Source organism: Bombina bombina, chromosome 2 (assembly GCF_027579735.1).
Source record: "Bombina bombina isolate aBomBom1 chromosome 2, aBomBom1.pri, whole genome shotgun sequence".
NCBI classification, from domain to species: domain Eukaryota; kingdom Metazoa; phylum Chordata; class Amphibia; order Anura; family Bombinatoridae; genus Bombina; species Bombina bombina.
In genome coordinates this window covers 1,060,622,654-1,060,643,825 of record NC_069500.1, presented here as the reverse complement: position 1 = coordinate 1,060,643,825, position 21,172 = coordinate 1,060,622,654, and positions in this window count along the sequence as shown.

Below are 21,172 nucleotides of genomic sequence, written 5' to 3'. Positions count from 1 at the left end.
AATAGATTTATTAGCATTATTGCGTTATGGGGGTTTGGTGGATTAGGGGTTAATAGTTTAATAGGTTTATTGCGTTGTGGGTTAATTGTGGATTAGGGGTTAATAGTTTTAATAGGTAGTTTGCAATCTTGGGGTTGACGAATTAAGGGGTTAATACTTTTATTAGGTAGATCGTGATGTGGGTGAATTGCAGATTTGGGGTTAATAGTTTAATTAGTCATATTGCGTTGTGGCGGTTTGTCGGTTTAGGGGTTAATATTTTTATTATTAGTTCCGATGTGGGCTTGATGGCGGATTATGCGTTAATATACTTTATTAATTATTATGGTGGGGGATTGCGGTTGATAGGTATAGATATTGCGCATGCGTTAGGTGTTAGTTATTTTCATAGGTAGATAGATATTGCACATGCGTTAAGTGTTAATATTTTCAGGCAGTTACATGAGTTACAGTGCTCACATTTTCATTGTAAGACTAGCTGCGCCTGCCTATGTGTTGCGAAGTGAAAATGGAGTAAAATGTCTCCATTTTCGCCACGCAAGTCTTTGCGCTGAATATGTGATATTGATTTGCGACGCGGTTCTATGTTAGCTTATGGTAGTAAAAATAGCGGCCGACGTGTGAAATATACGTGCCACATTTATGTGTAATGCCAAAATCGCGTAAAAACAACTTTTGCGGGCGCCGCCACATATGTAATGGAGCCCAGTATTTCTAAATGCGCATTAACTCAGTATTTTATTGTTTTTAAGGGAGACGTCAGTTTAGTATATTTAGATGTGTATTTTATTTAGTTATTAAATTTATATTCAGATACCAGTTTTGTCATATTATATTTATTGCCTACACATTTATATCCATGCTTTTTAGCGCTGTATGTTTATTTTAAAGTATTGTGTGTTTCTTATATAATACACAGGTCGGACATTAAGTATTATAATTGATCTCTTTTCTTTATGTATTATACGCTACTAGTGATGTCGCAAACTGTTCGCCGGAGAACAGTTCCCGGCGATCTTAGCTTGTTCGCGTTCGCCGCGGCGGGCGAACATATGCGATGTTCGATCCGCCCCCTATTCGTCATCATTGAGGAAACTTTGACCCTGTATCTCACAGTCTGCAGACACATTTGAGCCAATCAGCAGCAGACACTCCCTCCCAGACCCTCCCAGCTCCTGGGCAGCAGCCATTTTAGATTCATTACGATCCTGCATTCTTAGTGAGAGGAGGTTTAGTGCTGCTGCTGGTGATTTTATAGGGAAATAGATAGCTAGGCTAGTGTATTCAGTGTCCACTACAGTCCTGAAGGACTCATCTAATCTCTGCTGTAAGGACAGCACCCCAAAAAGCCCTTTTTAGGGCTAGAACTTCAGCCTAAAAAGCCCTTTTTAGGGCTAGAACTTCAGTAGTTTTTTTTATTTTTATTTTTTTTGTAATTTTATTTGCATTTGCCTGCCTGTCAGCCTGTGTGTGAGGCTCAAAGCATATACTGTGATTAATTCTTCTGTGCCACCACTGATATCTGGTTAACATTAGTGTAAATTTAAAAAAAAAAAAAACTTTTACATCATTTTGCTAGTGTAATCTAATTTCATTTTCCATCAGGCCTGTGTGTCAAGCCCATATCATATACTGTGATTAATAGCTCTGTTTTCCACCACTTATATCTGGTGTAACATTAGTGTAATTTTTAAAAAAAAAAAACTTTTACATCAGTCTGCTATTGTTATTTCATTTTAGTTGCCAGGCCAGCGTGCCACTAGTGCCAGCCTGTGTAAGGGACTAAGGGAACATTAGTGTAAATTTAAAAAAAAAAAACTTTTACATCAGTCTGCTATTGTTATTTAATTTTAGTTGCCAGGCCAGTGTGCCACTAGTGCCAGCCTGTGTAAGGGACTAAGGGAACATTAGTGTAAATTTAAAAAAAAAAAACTTTTACATCAGTCTGCTATTGTTATTTAATTTTAGTTGCCAGGCCAGTGTGCCACTAGTGCCAGCCTGTGTAAGGGCCTAAGGGAACATTAGTGTAAATTTAAAAAAACAAAACTTTTACATCAGTCTGCTATTGTTATTTAATTTTAGTTGCCAGGCCAGCGTGCCACTAGTGCCAGCCTGTGTAAGGGCCTAAGGGAACATTAGTGTAAATTTAAAAAAACAAAACTTTTACATCAGTCTGCTATTGTTATTTAATTTTAGTTGCCAGGCCAGCGTGCCACTAGTGCCAGCATGTGTAAGGGCCTAAGGGAACATTAGTGTAAATTTTTTTTAAAAAAAACTTTTACATCAGTCTGCTATTGTTATTTAATTTTAGTTACCAGGCCAGCATGCTACTAGTGCCAGCCTGTGTAAGGGCCTAAGGGAACATTAGTGTAAATTTAAAAAAAAAAAAACTTTTACATCAGTCTGCTATTGTTATTTAATTTTAGTTGCCAGGCCAGCGTGCCACTAGTGCCAGCCTGTGTAAGGGCCTAAGGGAACATTAGTGTAAATTTAAAAAAAAAAACTTTTACATCAGTCTGCTATTGTTATTTAATTTTAGTTGCCAGGCCAGCGTGCCACTAGTGCCAGCCTGTGTAAGGGCCTAAGGGAACATTAGTGTAAATTTAAAAATAAAAAACTTTTACATCAGTCTGCTATTGTTATTTAATTTTAGTTGCCAGGCCAGCGTGCCAATTGGTGTAATTGGTATCTATCAAATGTATATTGCATCTATTGATCTATGTAATCTATGTATCTATCTATCAAATCTATCGATCTCGTGGTTGTGCAAATGGACTGTTTGCGGTTGTTTGCGGTGCGTTACACGGGGGTTTGGTCTGTCACTGTGAAGCGAACGTAACCCTTACACTACCTGATCGATACAACATCATACCTGATGTTTTAAAGCACGTTATTCCAAACAATTTAGGAATGTTAGGTGATTTATGCCCTTTATGGATTAAAACCAGACTCTGCATCAACTATGTAATTTTCCGTGGGAGTTTTGCCATGGATCCCCCTCCGGCATGCCACAGTCCAGGTGTTAGTCCCCTTGAAACAACTTTTCCATCACTATTGCGGCCAGAAAGAGTCCCTGTGGGTTTTAAAATTCGCCTGTCCATTGAAGTCAATGTCGGTTCGTCCGGTTCGCCGGTTCGCGAACATTTGTGGAAGTTCGCGTTCGCCGTTCGCGAACGCAAAATTTTAGGTTTGCGACATCACTATACGCTACATGGTTATTTTAACTCCGCTAAGACAGTGGGCATTTTTAGGTGTGTGCATATATTTCACTAAAGACAATCTCATAGAATGCCTGCACAAGAAAGTAGTTACATTATGCATAAGTGAGGCATATGAAGTTTATTACTTTTGATAGTTACACATTTTTTTCAACAAATACAAAGTGGTTAGTTTATTTTCTGACATATTTAGCCTTTTATGACTTATGAGTCCACTTAGCCTGCTGTGTGCATAAAAAAAGAAGTGGATACTCTGAACTTATCAACTGATTTGGTTAAGAATGTTTGGACATTTAAAGAACAGTCTATATTAGTAAGCATCTATAAAGAATTTAAAATTCCCTATACACAAACAATGAGATGTAGAACAAATGTTTAGTTATTATATTGTGGCTACTGCTAATTAATAGTTGTGTAACAAAATTATTGTACATAAAAGATTATCGGCTAGATTACGAGTTTTGTGTTTTACGGTTTTAACGCTGAAAAAATGGCAATTTCAGCGTAAAAACAGTAACGCAGCCATTACGAGTTGTGTTGGTATAGCTATACCGCAAGCATTTTAGCCTGTAACATAACGTCAATCCCGCACTAAAAAAATGACGTTTTTGCATGGGATTTCCATAGCGCGGGTATTACAGGTTGTGCGGTGAGGCTAAAATGCTTGCGTTACAGCCTATACCGACACGATCCATACCGCCATCTGAGAGCAGTAGTTATGGATTTTGTGTAACAAAAATGTTTCACAAAACTCATAACTAAACTGTTACAAAGTACACTAACACCCATAAACTACCTATTAACCCCTAAACCGAGGCCCTCCCACATCGCAAACACTATTTAAAATATATGAACCCCTAACCTGCCGCCCGCCCACATCGCCACCACTATAATAAAATTATTAACCCCTATTCCACTGCTCCCCGACACCGCCACCACTAACTAAACCTATTAACCCCTAAACCGCCACCCCCACATCGCCACTAATGAATTAAACTATTAACCCCTAAACCTAACACCCCCTAACTTTAAATTAAAATTACAGTATCCCTACCTCAAAATAAATAAAAACTTACCTGTGAAATTAAAGAAAACTAAATGTATGCTTACCTGATAAATGTATTGCTTTCTTGACACAGTGAGTCCACGGATCATCATCAATTACTGTCAGGAATACCACTCCTGGCCAGCAGGAAGAGGCAAAGAGCACCACAGCAAAGCTGTTAAGTATCACTTCCCTACCCACAACCCCCAGTCATTCGACCAAGGTGATGGAGAGAAAGGCAATAACACAAGGTGCAGAGGTGCCTGACGTTTATATTACAAAGAAAAACTGTCTGTAAAAACACAGGGCGGGCCGTGGACTCACCATGTCAAGAAATAAATAAATTTATCAAGTAAGGATAAATTTTGTTTTCTTTCTATTGACATGGTGAGTCCACGGATCATCATCAATTACTGTTGGGAATCAATACCCAAGCTAGAGGACACAGATGATATGGGAGGGACAAGACAGGTAACCTAAACAGAAGGCACCACTGCTTGAAAACCCAAAGAAAACCTCAGCCGAGGCAAAATAATAAAATTTATAGACTGAAGAAAAATAAACAGAGAAGGCCACGTCGCCGCCTTACAAATCTGTTCTACAGAGGTTTCCTTCTTGATGGACCAAGAAAAAACCCCGCCCCAGAGGAGAGCTGTAATTCTCTCATAAGCCCTACAAATAATACTTCTCACCAGAGAGAAATAGAAGTGGCAGAAGCTTACTGGTCTTTATGCCTATCCAGAAAGACAACAAACAATACAGAAGAATGACGAAAGTCCCTTGAAGGCTGAAAATAAAATCTAAAGGCCCGCACAACATCTAATTTGCGCAACAGATGTTCTTTATTATAAGAAGAATTAAGACAGAGAGAAGGAATAACAAGGTCCTGATAAAAATCTCTGTCTGACACAACCTTAGGAAGAAAACCAAACTTGGTACGAAGAACTGCCTTATCTGCCTGAATACGAGATAAGGAAAAACATACTGCAAAGCTGAGAGTTCGGAAACCCTCCGAGCAGAAGAAATGCCTTTCCAAGCTAACAATCTAAATCTATGGAATGTATAGGTTCCAACAGAGCCTGAAGTAAAACCTTAGGAACAAGGTTAAGATTCCAAGGGAGCAACTGACTTAAACACAGTCCTGACTCAGACCAAGACCTGATAAAAGGACTGTACATCCGGCACGTAAGCCTAACACTTGAGCAGCGGAATGGAAGTACCGAAATCTGACCCTTGAGGATACTAACAGATAAAACCCTTCCTCAAGGACTACTCAGAAAAATAATAAGATCCTTGGGATCCTTCCATATTTTATAGAAAATCTTCCCAGTGAAAGGCTTTTGAGTCTGAATCGTGGTCTCAATAATCGATTTGAAAAACCCACATTTAGCTAACAAACACGTTCAATCCTCAAGCAGACAGCTTCAGAGACAACAATATTTGGACGAAGGAAGGACCCCTGCAGCAGAAGATTCTTCCTCAGTGGAAGTTACCCCTGAGGTAGAGACGACATCTCCACTAGATCCGCCTAGCAGATCCTGCTATGCCACGCAGGAGCTAGAAGAAACCAATGCACTCTCCTACTTAATCCAAACGATGAGTCACGGAAGGAGAGCAAACTGAAAGGAGGATATGCCAACCTTAAAGGGACAGTATACATTCATTTTCATATAACTGCATGTAATAGACACTACTATAAAGAATAAGATGCACAGATACTGATATAAAAATCCTGTATAAAACTGTTTAAAAACTTACTTAGAAGCTGTCAGTTTGGCTTGGCTCTGTTGAAAAGGTAGCTGGAAAGCCCACTGCAAGTGGCAAATAAGACACTCCCCCCTCCCCCTTCTTTTGCATATGAAAAGACCCTTTACACAAACAGGAGCAAGCTGGAGAAGGTAGCTGACGGTATTCACATAAAGCTTTGGGGCTTGGTTAGGAGTCTGAAAATCAGAGCAATGTTATTTAAAAATAAGCAAAACTATACATTTATTTTAAAAAAAAACTTTATGGGCTATATAAATAGATAATCTACAAAACATTTATGCAAAGAAAAAATGAGTGTATAATGTCCCTTTAAGTTCCAAGGAACTGACACAATATCTATTAGAGAAACTAGCAAACTTGAAGTTCTGACAAGACCCCACCAGAACCAATTCTGGAAACCCCCAATTGGTAGATAACCTGGAGAACACTTCTGGAAGTAGTTCCCACTCCCCGGAATGGGAAATCTGTCTGCTCAGAAATCCGCTTCTGAGATGTCCACTCCAAAAAACGTGGATGGCGAATAGACAGAAACTGTGAACACTTGCCCACAGATAAAAATCTGCAAACTTCCGTCATAACAAAGGAACTAATAGTTCCTCCCTGGAGGAAGATGAAAGCCACAGAGGCCATGTTGTCTAACTGGAACCCGATAAACTGGGTTAAAGACAACTGAGGCCAAACATCAAAGCATTGAAAATCACTCTCATTCCAAATAATGAAAGGTAGAACAGACTTCTCCCAGGACTAGAGTCCCTACGCCTTCAACAATCCCAAACTCCTCCTCAGCCCAGCATGCTGGAGGCCACGGTCCCAAACACCCTGAGACCGAAGAACGCGATAAGGCCGACATGGGAAGAGACCCCTGTCAACTGAACTAGATTCTCTGAGACAGTCCGGACAATCCCCATTCCACTGTCTGAGCATGCACAACTGCAGAGCTCCCAAACAGTATTGATCAAGTAAATGATGTCCATGGAGCCACCATCAGACCAATCAACTCCATATACAGAAACTACGTGCCTAACAGTAGACTGAAGAGAAAAGTAAGAGGGAGGATCTTGGCTTTTCTGACCTCCATCAAATGGAGTTTCATTGATAAAGAATCAATACAGTTCCTAAGCACACTACCCTTGTAGATGGGACAAAGGAGCTCCTTTCTAGGTCCACTTCCATTCGTGGAACTAAGAAAAAACAACAAAAACCTCTAATTGAGATCTTAATTTAAAGGTACTCATTTTATCGACCTTGGAATGATGAAGGGCTGAGTCGGCTCTGCTGGGAATTCAACCTGAGACCTTGGATCTTTTAAACAGGCTTTTTTTTGTCTTCTTTGTAGTCAGGGCATTTACCAACTGAGCTACCTCACCCGCCATTGCTTGTAGAATGATGACGCCTGAACCAAAAGGACGTCCATGAGGGATGCCCCTGAAAATCCCAGAACTGAATTGCAGCTCAAAAAGAGAAACACTGGGAGCTGAGGCAAAGACATTGTTGAACCACAACTGAAGGAGTTTTGCCGGAAAGGCTCAGACATCTGAGATAATTAAATGCAAACCTAAGGGTACGCATCCTTAAAGACTAAGGTCATTATAAACTGAGCCTCTTGCACCAAAGAAGAATGAAGCGAATAGTCTCCATCTTAAAGACCGGTTACTCTGAGAAACATAGTTAGACTTCACCGTCTAAATTATGACAGAAAGTTCCTTCTTTTTCACGAACAGCATGAAAAAGAAACTAAACCCTGTTCCAAACTGGAACTGGAACATTCACTCCCAGGGAGGAAGATCCTGAACACCTTTCAGAATGCCTCTCCACTTATCTGGTCTACAAATAATCCAGAGAAAGTGGAACCTGTTCCTGGAAGGAAAGAGTTGATTCCATGAGACTCATCTGCGGATTTTAATTACCTCCCTCTGATCCAAGACTGACTGGGTATCCAAAAGGAATTGAACTGCTCCCACTTTGAATACAAATGGGAAGACTATCAGTGACGAAGGAATTAACAGAAATAAAAGATTGGCCTAACAGCTTTTCTGTCCTGGATCTCCTCATGGAGACTTCCAATGGAAATAAACAAGGCGTCACGCTAAAAGGATGTCACACTTGTCCATAAAGGCTTCCATCCTTAAAAGAGCCTCTATCCTTTATATGGATTGAAGACCTCTTAGCCAGAATAGCAACGGCCCCTATTACATGACACACCCTGTGCCATGAAATATAAGGAGACAGCTTATTACTGACAGGAGACGGGGAAATAAAAAAGGATCCTTGACTTCTCCCATACCTGAGAAAATTCTCCTAGCATGGTTGAGAACAGGAAAAGTTTTCACAGAAGATTCCTAGTATACAGTATATTAAACCTGGGAAAGTCTAAGACTACCAAGTAGCCACCACCTCCTAATTATATCCAAAGGAGTACAGGCTTGAATCTGAAGAGAACTACATACTGTCTGAATCAGAGGTTTAACCCTCAGATGCTACCGGCAATCCTCCTCCTCAAAGAAGAACAATATGCGTAGCAGCAAGCGGAGCAGAAACCTTACTATCTGATTTATTAATTTCCTCTTGCAAATTCCCTCTAAGATAGGAAAAGCAGATAACGCCACAGATGCCAGAAGATACCTGGGCAGACAACTCTGCAGGCAAATAACTCCTCCAGGAGACTGAGAGGAACTGCAGGGCACTGCATGTGATGACACAAAAAAGGCTTGGGACATCTGGGGAGAAGCTGTGGCATAGCCTAAACAGTATCAACCAGGGAGACATGAGGCTAAAATAATTTTGGATTACATTATATAAAATTATTAAAAAATATTTAAAATGACACTGTCACTTTAAGATTATAGATACTACTAAAAAATCTAAACATAGTAGTAACAGACCTCTACGTTATCAAAATAAAACAATTGATAGAATTTCCTTAAGTGAAGGAAATCTAAGCTACACAAATGTATAAATATGTAACAGTCAAAAATAAGCAGATAAATATTGCTTTTGGATGAAGACATCTCGCCGCCTGGATGAGGATGGATGTCCGGACTTCAAAAACTGTGAGTGGATCTTTGGGGGTTAGTGTTAGGTTTTTAAAAAAAAATAATTTTGGGTGTTTTTTTTTTTTTAGATTAGGGTTTTGGGCTTTAGGTAAAAGAGCTGAATGCCCTTTTCAGGGCAATGTAAAAAAGCTGAATACCCTTTTAAGGGCAATGCCCATAAAATGCCTTTTTCAGGGCAATTGGTAGCTTAGGTTTTGTTAGTGTTAGGTTTTTTATTTTGGGGGGTTGGTTGGGTGGTGGGTTTTACTGTTGGGGGGTCTTTGTATTTTTTTCCTGGTAAAAGAGCAGATTTCTTTAGGGCAATGCCCTACAAAAGGCCCCTTTAAGGGCTATTGGTAGTTTATTGTAGGCTAGGGTTTTTTTTTATTTTGGGGGGGCTTTTTTATTTTTATAGGGCTATGAGATTAGGTGTAATTGTTTTTATTTTTGATAATTTAGTTTGTTATTTTCGTAATTTAGTATATTTTATTTTTTGTAATTTCAGACTTAATTTTTTTTAGTAGTGTTAGTTTTTTTTAATGTGTAATTTAGTTTTTTTAATTGGTAGTTATTTTAATTTTAGTGTAATAGTTTAGTATAATAGATATGTTAGGTTAATTGTTAGTTTAAACTTAGTTTTTTTTAATTTCACAGCTAAGTTTTTATTTATTTTAAGATAGGGATATTGTAATTTTAATATAAAGTTAGGGGGTTGTTAGGTTTAGGGGTTATTAGCTTAATTTAGTTTTTTGTGATGTGGGGGGCTGGTGGTTTAGGGATTAATAGGTTAATTTAGTGGCCGTGATGTAGGAGGCCAGAGGTTTAGGGGTTAATACATTTATTATAGTGGCGGCATTGTCGGGGAGCGGCGGAATAGGGGTTAATAGCTTTTATTAGTCGCGGTGATGTGGGGGGCCAGAGGTTTAGAGGTTAAGAACTTTTATTAGTGGCAGCAATGTCGGGGAGTGGAGGAATAGGTGTTAATAACTTTATTTCGGTGTTGGCGATGTCGGGCATGGCAGATTAGGGGTTAATAACTTTATTTAGGTGTTGGGGAGGCGGATTAGGGGTGTTTAGAATTGGTATTTATGTTAGGGTGTTAGGTTTAAACATAACTTTTTTTCCCCATAGACATCAATAGGGCTGCGTTATGGAGCTTTTCATTCCGCGCTTCAGGTGTTTCATTCCGTGCTTCAGGTGGGGAAAGCGTGCACGAGCACGTCAAAGCAGCCCTTGGCTTTTGTGTGGTTTGGAGCTTAACGCCACCATATCACACGCACAAGGAGGCTTTTCAGTAACTCGTATGGCAGCGCTATGTAGAGTGAAATAACGCAACTTTTGTTGTGTTTGTTTCACACCCTCTATATCGCAAAACTCATAATCTAGGTGTATGTTTGTGGTGAAAATCTAAATTTTGGTCAGGTGTTCTAAAACTGTTTTTGTCAAAATACCTAATACAGGTTAAAGTAAAACTCCAGCTTCACATTATGGGGCTGAATTATCAAAACAGAGCTTGATGCCCCTGTTTCTGCGCAAGCCTTCAGGTTTGTAGAAAACAGCAGTTATGAAGCAGCATATGCTGTCTGCATTTATCGATGTGCGGCAGACATGATACGCTACATTGTATCATGTCAGTCCGCACTTTAATAAATCGGCCCCTATGTGTTATTTTAAATTGGGTTTAAACGTGTGTATGTTGTGTGTCATGGGGTAACATGCTGGGCTAGATTTCAAGTGAATCACTAAATTATTACACTCCCTCAAATGGGCAATTTTGCCAGTTTGAGGAAACGCAATAATTAACCAGCCATTACAAGCGAGCTTGCGTTTGCATTGCAATTAACTTGTAATTCCAGCTACCATTATCGTGTGCTGGTATTACAAAGTGGAGCGCTAATATCGCTTGCATGCAAGGGCTATTTAGCGTTCCACTTGTAACCTGACCCTATGTAAATTATTGTTGTAGGTTTGTGATGTCTTGATAAAGGCTTGTGGACAAGCCAAAACATTGACTTTTTCCTGATGTCTTTTTTACTATGAATCAATAAAGAATAATTGTTTTTAAGACCCGGGAGTGCTCTTCAATGATGGATCACATTATACATCACATAGCGTGTGTGTGTGTATATATATATATATATATATATATATATATATATATACACAAAGTATATATATATACATGTTATATTAGGCATATATCCAAGAGTTAGCACTTTACTTCATGTCTCCAAAAAAGCAACATTTCCCTGTGCTATTTTATGTTGTGCTCAAGAGTAACACTTAACTCACTACTTGTAATATGAACAATAATATAACACCCTGCGCTATGGATTTAAGTATGGTCGCTCTAAAAAAATGTTGGTCGTGGTGAGATTCTCTGATAACCCTTTTTTGCCATTCACTTGTTATGCCAAATTGTGCACTACAGTATTCTTAGCTCAGGGTTGCAATAAGGTTAACATCTTATGCGCCATTGCTTACACTCCTTTTGTAATCTAACCCAGACTACGTAAAACATTAAAACCACAAGCAAACAGGGATGGACATTTATTACTAAAGGACATGACTGTGCAATCCTGACAAGAGAAGACAAATGTAGCAGAATAACATCCCCAGAGTATGACTACTAATACATTCTCTCTATTGCTCCAACAGGCAAAGAATCACATTTGTAAAATTAAAAAGTCGATTCCTGTTTGATTAGAGGAATTATAGCCGCTGATGTCCTTTATCAACTACTTATACTTTGAGCAAGCAGCAAATGAATATAAAAAGCTTTCTGTCAAGGACATTAGAATATATAATACAATTCTCTTGCAGGAAGTTATAGCACCTTGATAGTCTTGCATTGACGTGTAACATTACATACAGGGAAACAGGGTGATGGGTTGCAATTATGTCACTGCTGATGACGCGCCTGGCTTTGCTGATGAAACATATATCACAATGCTGTGCATCCAATTCTCTGTGATGTGCACAAGAATTTATTTTCTCTCAGAGATATAGATGCTTCAAAAGCCATCTTGCTTGAAAACTGCCTTGTGACTACAAATGAAGCACGCATTGTATTTGAGAACATGAGAGCTCTTACCTGCCCCCTCCTTATGTTCAATATAATGCACTACCTGAGCATGCATAAATGTCACTGGCTCATATATGAGGATATGGCAGAGTAAAATATTGTTTGTCATGGCTACTGGATAAATAAAGTCTTATTAAATTTGCAGAATATACAGTAAGACCATGTATATAGCTCTATAGTTACACTGACAGCATGATATATTTTTGTTGATTGATATCTATATTTTGTTGTACATATAAAACTAAGACCCTATTTCTAGTTTAGGCTTACCAGTTAGGGTACAGAAAAGTGCACTGTCACCCAGGTCAGGGATGTCTGTAGACTTACTAATTGGGGCTTTTGCCTAGCAACAAAGGTGATGGGTTGTACTGAAGGGTTATAATTGTATACTTCTCCTTTTGTTTTTATTACTTAAAGTGAAGGCAAACTTTGGTAGATGAAAGCCCATTTTTTAAAAATACTATTAAAAACAGGGACACTTTCATTCATCAAAGTTTACAAAGCAGCCGTTTTGTTAAAAAATCCGGCTTCCTCCAATCACAACATGTCTTCAGGCAATGAGTACCCTGGGGGGAAAGCTGTGATTGGAGGAAGCCGGATTAGTCATTGCTGACGTGTGAATAGAGGATCTCTAGGTGGGGGAAGCTGCTCTAGCTGTGAAAAGAAAAAAAAGATATTTTTTTTAACAAAATGGCTGCTTTGTAAACTTTGATGAATGAAAGTGCCTCTGTTTTTAATAGTATTTTTCAGAAACAGGCTTTCATTCACCAAAGTTTACCTTCACTTTAAAAAAACAGGGTATTCTAAAAATATATTTCATGCATTTGAAATTGAATTAAATATTCTAAAATGTGTTTGCATGGAAAAAAGGACACTTTAAAGCTGTTTATTTAGATTTAGAAGCTAACAGGAAGTGTAACTGGTCATATTGCTCACTGGGTGATATGCAGATCTCCCACTACTCTATTGGTAGACAAAGACACACCTCACTAGCATTAAAAAACAAAAACCTCAGTACAGTAATTTCCCTTTTACAAAAAATAACACCTGTCATATTTTAAAGTTTTATTTTGCTTTGTTTTTAATTAGCAGTACATTTTAACATTTCCCTTCCATTTTCCGTCAGCCTGTATAATGTGACAGTCATCAGTCAATTACAGACTCATATATACACATATACATTATTAACTCTTGAACATGCTTAGAAGGAACTGTTGCCTCAGATAATGGGGGGGGTAGTTATCAACGTGTCAACTTTCCTGCCTTCGCCGGCCCAATACGCCCGCCTAAGCTCGCCTCACATCGCCGCCGCGGACCTGAAAATTTCGCCTAAGTTATCAAATAAAGCTGTCAAAAAGCAGCGGAGCGATGAGCAGCGGACTGTGAGAGTTATCACTCATCCGATCTCGCTGCTCTTCGGCTTTTTCCCAGCTTTATTGCTAGCCTGTCACTAAGCACTCACACTAACTACACTGTTCTACCCCCTATACCGGCGCCCCCAGAGCCCCCCACAACTAAATAAAGTTATTAACCCCTAAACTGCCGCTCCTAGACCCTGACGCAACTCTGATAAATGTATTAACCCCTAAACCGCCGCTCCTAGACCCTGCCGCAACTCTGATAAATGTATTAACCCCTAAACCGCCGCTCCCGGACACCGCTGCCACCTACATTATACCTATTAACCCCTATCCTGCCCCCCTACACCATCGCCACCTATAATAAATTTATTAACCCCTATCCTGCCCCCTACTACACCGCCGCCACTGTATTAAATTTATTAACCCCTAATCCTTAATCTAACACTAACCCTAACACCCCCCTAACTTAAATATTAATTAAATAAATCTAAATAATATTTCTATTATGAACTAAATTAATCCTATTTAAAACTAAATACTTACCTTTAAAATAAACCCTAATATAGCTACAATATAAATAATAATTATATTGTAGCTATCTTAGGATTTATTTTTATTTTACAGGCAAATTTCAATTTATTTTAACTAGGTACAATAGCTATTAAATAGTTATTAACTATTTAATAGCTACCTAGCTAAAATAAAAAGAAATTTACCCGTAAAATAAAAACTAACCTAAGTTACAATTACACTTAACACTGCACTATACTTTAATAAATTATTCCTATTTAAAACTAAATACTCACCTTTAAAATAAACCCTAATATAGCTACAATATAAATAATAATTATATTGTAGCTATCTTAGGATTTATTTTTATTTTACACGTAACTTTGTATTTATTTTAGCTAGTTATAATAGTTATTAAATAGTTATTAACTATTTAATAACTACCTAGCTAAAAGAAATACAAAATTACCTGTAAAATGAATCCTAACCTAAGCTACAATTAAACCTAACACTACACTATCATTAAATAAATTAAATAAATTACCTACAAATAACTACAATTAAATACAATTACAAAAACTAACTAAAGTACAAAAAATAAAAAAAGCTAAGTTACAAAAAATAAAACAAATAGGTTTCAAACATTTTAAAAATATTACAACAATTTTAAGCTACTTACACCTAATCTAAGCCCCCTAATAAAATAACAAACCCCCCCCCCAAAAAAATGCCCTACCCTATTCTAAATTAAAAAAGTTCAAAGCTCTTTTACCTTACCAGTCCTTAAAAGGGCCATTTGTGGGGCATGCCCCAAAGAATTCAGCTCTTTTGCCTGTAAAAGAAAAATACAACCCCCCCCCAACATTAAAACCCACCACCCACATACCCCTAATCTAACCCAAACCCCCCTTAAAATAACCTAACACTAATCCCCTGAAGATCATCCTACCTTTAGTCGTCTTCACTCAGCCGAGCCACCGAAGTGAAGACGACTAAAGGTAGGATGATCTTCAGGGGATTTTTTTTATTTTGGGGGGGTTTGTTATTTTATTAGGGGGCTTAGATTAGTTGTAATGTTTTTAAAGTGTTTGTAACCAATTTTTTTATTTTTTGTAACTTAGCTTTTTTTATTTTTTGTACTTTAGTTAGTTTATGTAATTGTATTTAATTGTAGTTATTTGTAGGTAATTTATTTAATTTATTTAATGATAGTATAGTGTTATGTTTAATTGTAACTTAGGTTAGGATTTATTTTACAGGTGATTTTGTATTTCTTTTAGCTAGGTAGTTATTAAATAGTTAATAACTATTTAATAACTTTTCTAACTAGCTAAAATAAATACAAAGTTACCTGTAAAATAAATATAATTCCTAAAATAGCTACAATGTAATTATTAATTACATTGTAGCTATCTTAGGGTTTATTTTAAAGGTAAGTATTTAGCTTTAAATAGGAAGAATTTATTAAAGTATAGTGTAGTGTTAGGTGTAATTGTAACTTAGTTTAGTTTTTATTTTACAGGTAAATTTCTGTTTATTTTAGCTAGGTAAGCTATTAAATAGTTAATAACTATTTAATAGCTATTGTACCTAGTTAAAATAAATTGAAAGATGGGGCGGAGCCTGGCAGCAAAGAGAGCAGACGTGTAAGTCCTGAGCTCTCCTTATAAAACTAACCAAAAGTGAGCAAATATGTGATTTTGTGAACATCTAAACTTTTCAAATGCATAGAGTGTAAAGGTGAATGCATTTGCCAGCTCCTTAAAGAATTAAATACAGATTTATGGACTGGGGACCTATTTCTATGTGATTACGTCTTGGGGCCTTCAGCAACTGACTGGATTGCGTGGCGACGATTTCCCCTCATACCTATGAAGTCTCATCTTCCTAATACTTTTTAAATGGATCTACAGGCAGCACTGCACAAATTTGAAGCTAAAGTTTGTGGGATTCTGGAGGAGCACTTTTCCGAGCTCAGCCGGTCATTTACACAGATCCTTGAACAAATAGGTACTTTGCAGGGCACGCAAGATGGCGGCAGCGATTCCGGAGCTACTGAGACGCCTCGCTTGATTCCCATGCACAAGTGGGATAATTACATGCCCTCAGAAGATGCGGAAACCTGGACAGGACTATGCGTGTATGACAGTGGGCCACATACCAAGAGATCGCAGGACAGCGCAAGAGAGTCGGAGCCCGGCTGTAACTCGCCGGTCCTGGAAGAAACAGATGTAGTGCAAATAAGCTGGTTGGAGGAGAAAATAAGGTGGTTAGAGGCGACTACAACAAAGAAGGGTATACTTTCAACAGCAGCGTACTCAACTGTCCGGAATCTTCCGGTGTTTGCACAGAACCCCCAGGTTATAGGTTTCACTGCAGTTCGCACCTTACTATCAGATCCTGACCTGGCCTATGCTGCAGGAATAGAGGACATTCATACCCCACACAGATCCGGAATAGGTTGAATTACCAACCCAGTATAGACGCAGGCTTAGCTGATTGCTCTTCGCACGACTCAGCTTGGTTGTCTGCATGTGTGCTTCAGCGTGGTAGGATGTCAGATACGAAAACGTGGGGTTGGTTAAAGGAGGATATTTTGATAAGACTCTATGCCTTTATTAATTAGCCTCTGCAGAACTTCAAGTGTCTCAAGTAGGTTATTTAAACTAGCCCCCATGTCTCCTTTGGACTTTTTCATCCATATAATGCATCTCTTGGTCTTGCTGGACTCACTGCTCTGAAGATTTTTTATTCACCAGATACTTAGTGCAAAGTTATATTTTTAAATATCTACAGTATTTTGTTTCATGTATGGCATTATTTGTTATATTTGCAGCAAGGTGCAGATAAAATTTTGATAGCAGCTTAGGCAATTTTCTTTTTTATTGTGATTTTCTCATGTATCTTCAGTTTCAGATATGTTTAAAATGTTTAACATATTTGCTAAGCTAGTTAGGCTGCCTGGACATATGTTTTATGTACTATTGCCAATCCATACACTTATGTTGCATTATTATTTATATGCTAAGTATTAGTATTCTATGGCCTTATGTGAAAAAAACAAAGGGGTTACTCAGTCCTAACTAAACTAACTCATTTTGACACCTACCTAACTAAAATTTTATTTGTCAACATATAGTGTTCCTGCTAGCGCAGATTGTTAAGCTTATGTATGCACTAAGCTGCCCTTAGGTGCTACGATTTCTGTACATTTCCATATTGTTCTTTGGCCTTTGTATCATGCTGGTGACTTATATTTCTCAAAAAATAATCCATAGGGGGCTATCCTCCAGATATAACTCTATTAAAAGCTATACTGACCTCATCACAACAACAGTCCCTAGCTTGAGTAATATAATTAATAGACTATTTACCCTAAGTGTAAAGGGGAAAATTATTTGTAGATAAAAGTTAATTGCCTAGCATCTCTATGAGGGAGTCTGTTATATTTCACCAACAATATGGAGTTCTGTTGTCTGTACCCCCATATCACATAAACAGTTTACAGATTAGAAATGAATGTTAAGAATGTTAAGATATGTTATGTAAGTGTATACTATTATAGCTCTGGCGGCTTCGTGAGAGCTCTCACTTCCCTATACTCTGACAAGCATGTTGATTTGTTTTAGCTTAGGCACTAGCTTGTCATTATGCTCTTATACCTATATGTGAATGAGCGCCGTAGTACAGTTAACAATTATGCCTACTCCCTCACTTTCCCATCTGAATGTGTACCCTATAGATACTGTTACGACGGTTTGATGGTTAGATAGATGTTATAGCTCATGCTTTATAAAGGCTCACTATAGACAACTAGGAAAGAGTCAGTACATAAAGGCTAGACAAGTCTAAGTGGGTCATTCTTAATGTATATAGACAAACCAAAGGACCCTTAACTACAGTCACCCCCTCAAAGTCTCCTATGATATGCTATGTTGGTTCTTTGGTTAATAATATGAGAATGTGTTGCATAGAGCTTTAGTAAAACTATGTGTAATATGAACATAATAGTTATTGCTACTTATTATTACCAGTTTTATTAGGGTATAGACAGGTATGATCTCAGTATTAATTGCTACCTACTATTCCTTCGTTATGATTAATGCCCTGTTCTAGAAAGGAAAAAATAAAAAAATATAATAAAAAAAATTTCACCGTCTATAAATATACCACAGTGGATTGGGAGTCAACTTCCTATTGATATAGATACTTTATATCACACTTCTAGTCAGCAGATCTATCAGGGTTATTGAATTTAACTCTTATCCTGTAATAGGTAATTCTGAGTATGCGTACATAATATGAAGCTAGTATAATGCTCACCTCATCCCATATTTGCTATAAGGTATAGACCCCCCTCAGTAGTATAATCTATGAACCCTTCAGCCAACAGCCTGCATATATAGTAATAACCACCTGACTGTATAACCTCTTTTATGTGCCCTAGTATTCCTAGATGCCAAATATCAGCTCCAGCAACTTTCTTGGAGGTCCCATTACATCCCTCCTATCGCCTTATATATGGCTCCGCCCCCCACACTCCCCCATATTTGAATAGCGGTGCTTATCCGCAGAATCTCCCCCCCCCCCATATTTGTGAAACTAAAAACTTCAGTTGCTAAATTACCCCTTCCGTTACATACTCAGGTCCATAAGTAACCACTCCATAGGCTATCTTTCTCTAGACTACATTTGCTTTTCCCTGGCCCAAAAGTGTCCGTTTGTGTTATCTGAGGAAATAAGTGAAGAATATAATAAAAAAAAAAAAAAATAGAGGTTCCCAATGTATACCTAGAGCAATATTATGTTGTTAACTCATGTATAAGAATGATTATTGTAACTTTGACACTGTTGTTTTTGTTGTGAGGTATTCCATACCTTTTGTATTTACTAACATAACCTCAATAAAAAATTATCTCAAAAAAATAAATAAATTGAATGATGCCTTTAAAATAAAAATAAATCCTAAGATAGCTACAATATAATTATTATTTATATTGTATCTATCTTAGGGTTTATTTTACAGGTAAGTATTTAGTTTTAAATAGGATTAATTTAGTTCATAATAGAAATATTATTTAGATTTATTTAATTAATATTTAAGTTAGGGGGGTGTTAGGGTTAGTGTTAGACTTAGGTTTAGGGGTTAATAATTTTATTACAGTGGCGGCGGTGTAGTGGGGGGCAGGACAGGGGTTAATAAATGTATTATAGGTGGCAACGGTGTAGGGGGGGCAGATTAGGGGTTAATAAATTTAATATAGGTTGCGGTGGGCTCCGGGAGCGGCGGTTTAGGGGTTAATATGTATAGAGTAGCTTGCGGTGGGCTCCGGGAGCGGCAGTTTAGGGGTTAATACATTTATTATAGTTGCGGCAGGTCAGGGAGCGGCGGTTTAGGGGTTAATATGTATAGAGTAGCTTGCGGTGTGCTCCGGGAGCGGCGGTTTAGGGGGTAATAACTTTATTTAGTTGCGGCGGTGTAGGGGGGACAGATTAGTGGTGTTTAGACTCAGGGTACATGTTAGAGTGTTAGGTGTAGACAGTTCCCATAGGAATCAATGGGATGTCTGGCAGCAGCGAACTTGTACTTTCGGTATGGTTAGACTCCCATTGATTCCTATGGGATCCGCCGCCTCCAGGGTGGCGGTTTGAAAACCAGGTACGCTGGGCCGGAAAAGTGCAGAGCGTACCTGCTAGTTTTTTGATAACTAACAAAAGTAGTCAGATTTTGTGAACTTGTGTGCGGAACATCTGGAGTGACGTAAGAATCGATCTGTGTTGGACTGAGTCCGGCGGATCGAAGTTTACGTCACAAAATTCTACTTTTGCCGGTCTAGCCTTTGATAACTAAGGCAAATCAGCCTTGCCACAAATACGCTGCGGAATTCCAGCGTATTTGAGGTTGACGGCTTGATAACTAGGCCCCATGGTGCATAAAAAGACTATGCACAATTTGATAACTGAAGTGAATTTGAAAGTTTCTTAAAACTACAGGTTCTATCTGTCTTATTAAAGTTACATTTTGACTTTACTGTCTCCAAAAATCAAAATTCAAATGCAGAGAGAAAGTGCATAAGGGCACTGTGGGCATTATTCACTAAACAGTGATAGGCTGTTGTATTGAGAAAAACTTTTGCAATTCCTGTTTAGTTAAAATGAGGTTGTTGCCAAAATTATTGACACATTTTTTAAAATTTTGGTGACTTTTTTATTTTTATTTTTTGTTTACAATTTACAGTAATGTTTATGACAGTAGCTTTTATGTTCTAAAAAATTGTTTAATTAATGATTTCTACCAATTTGACCATGCCCATGACCATTTTAACACTTAGGGGCCGATTTATCACGGCCCTTCAGGCTCGCCAGAAACAGGAATTAAGAAGTAGCGGTCTTAAGACCGCTGCTCCTTAACTCGTCCGCCTGCTCTGAAGCAATCCGCACGATCGCATATGATCGGGTTGATTGACAGCCCTGAATGTGCAGGGGGTGGCATTGCACAAGCATTTCTACAGAGGATCATATCCACTCGCACTTTTATAAATCGGCCCCTTAATATCCGTATACATTGTAAACAGTAATATGCGCGCATAGGTGCACTGCCAGGCAAAGTTACATTGCTCTGTGATATCATTAGCATCCTTTAGATGGGCTGCATAAACAGACAACAGCAGACATTAATAGTATACACCCGTTGTGACTATTCTAACTAGAGGAAAGAGAATTAAGAGACTGATGGTAAATCTTATTCATTTTAGGTAAACAAAAGTTCCATTCAAATATAAATACTGTTGCAAAATCCTGTGAAGGAACAGTTTTGTAATTTTAATACCTAATGGTCTACATAACTTTCTGAAGTCTCATACTAGAGAATTATATATAGTGGGCTTGATTTCAAGTGGAGTGCTATATATCGCTTTCATGAAAGCGATATTAGAGCTCCACTTTGTAATACCAGCGCACGATAATGTGCGCTGGTATTACAAGTTACCTTCAATGAGAACGCAACCTCGCGTTTGCATTGCTAGGAAGCATTGCGGGAGGTTATAAAGAATGTGTAAATGTTGATAAAACTAGTATAGATTATGTCACTGAATATATACAAGTATAAAATCTTGTGGTTGGACAGCAGATTGTAATCTATATCACTAAATGTA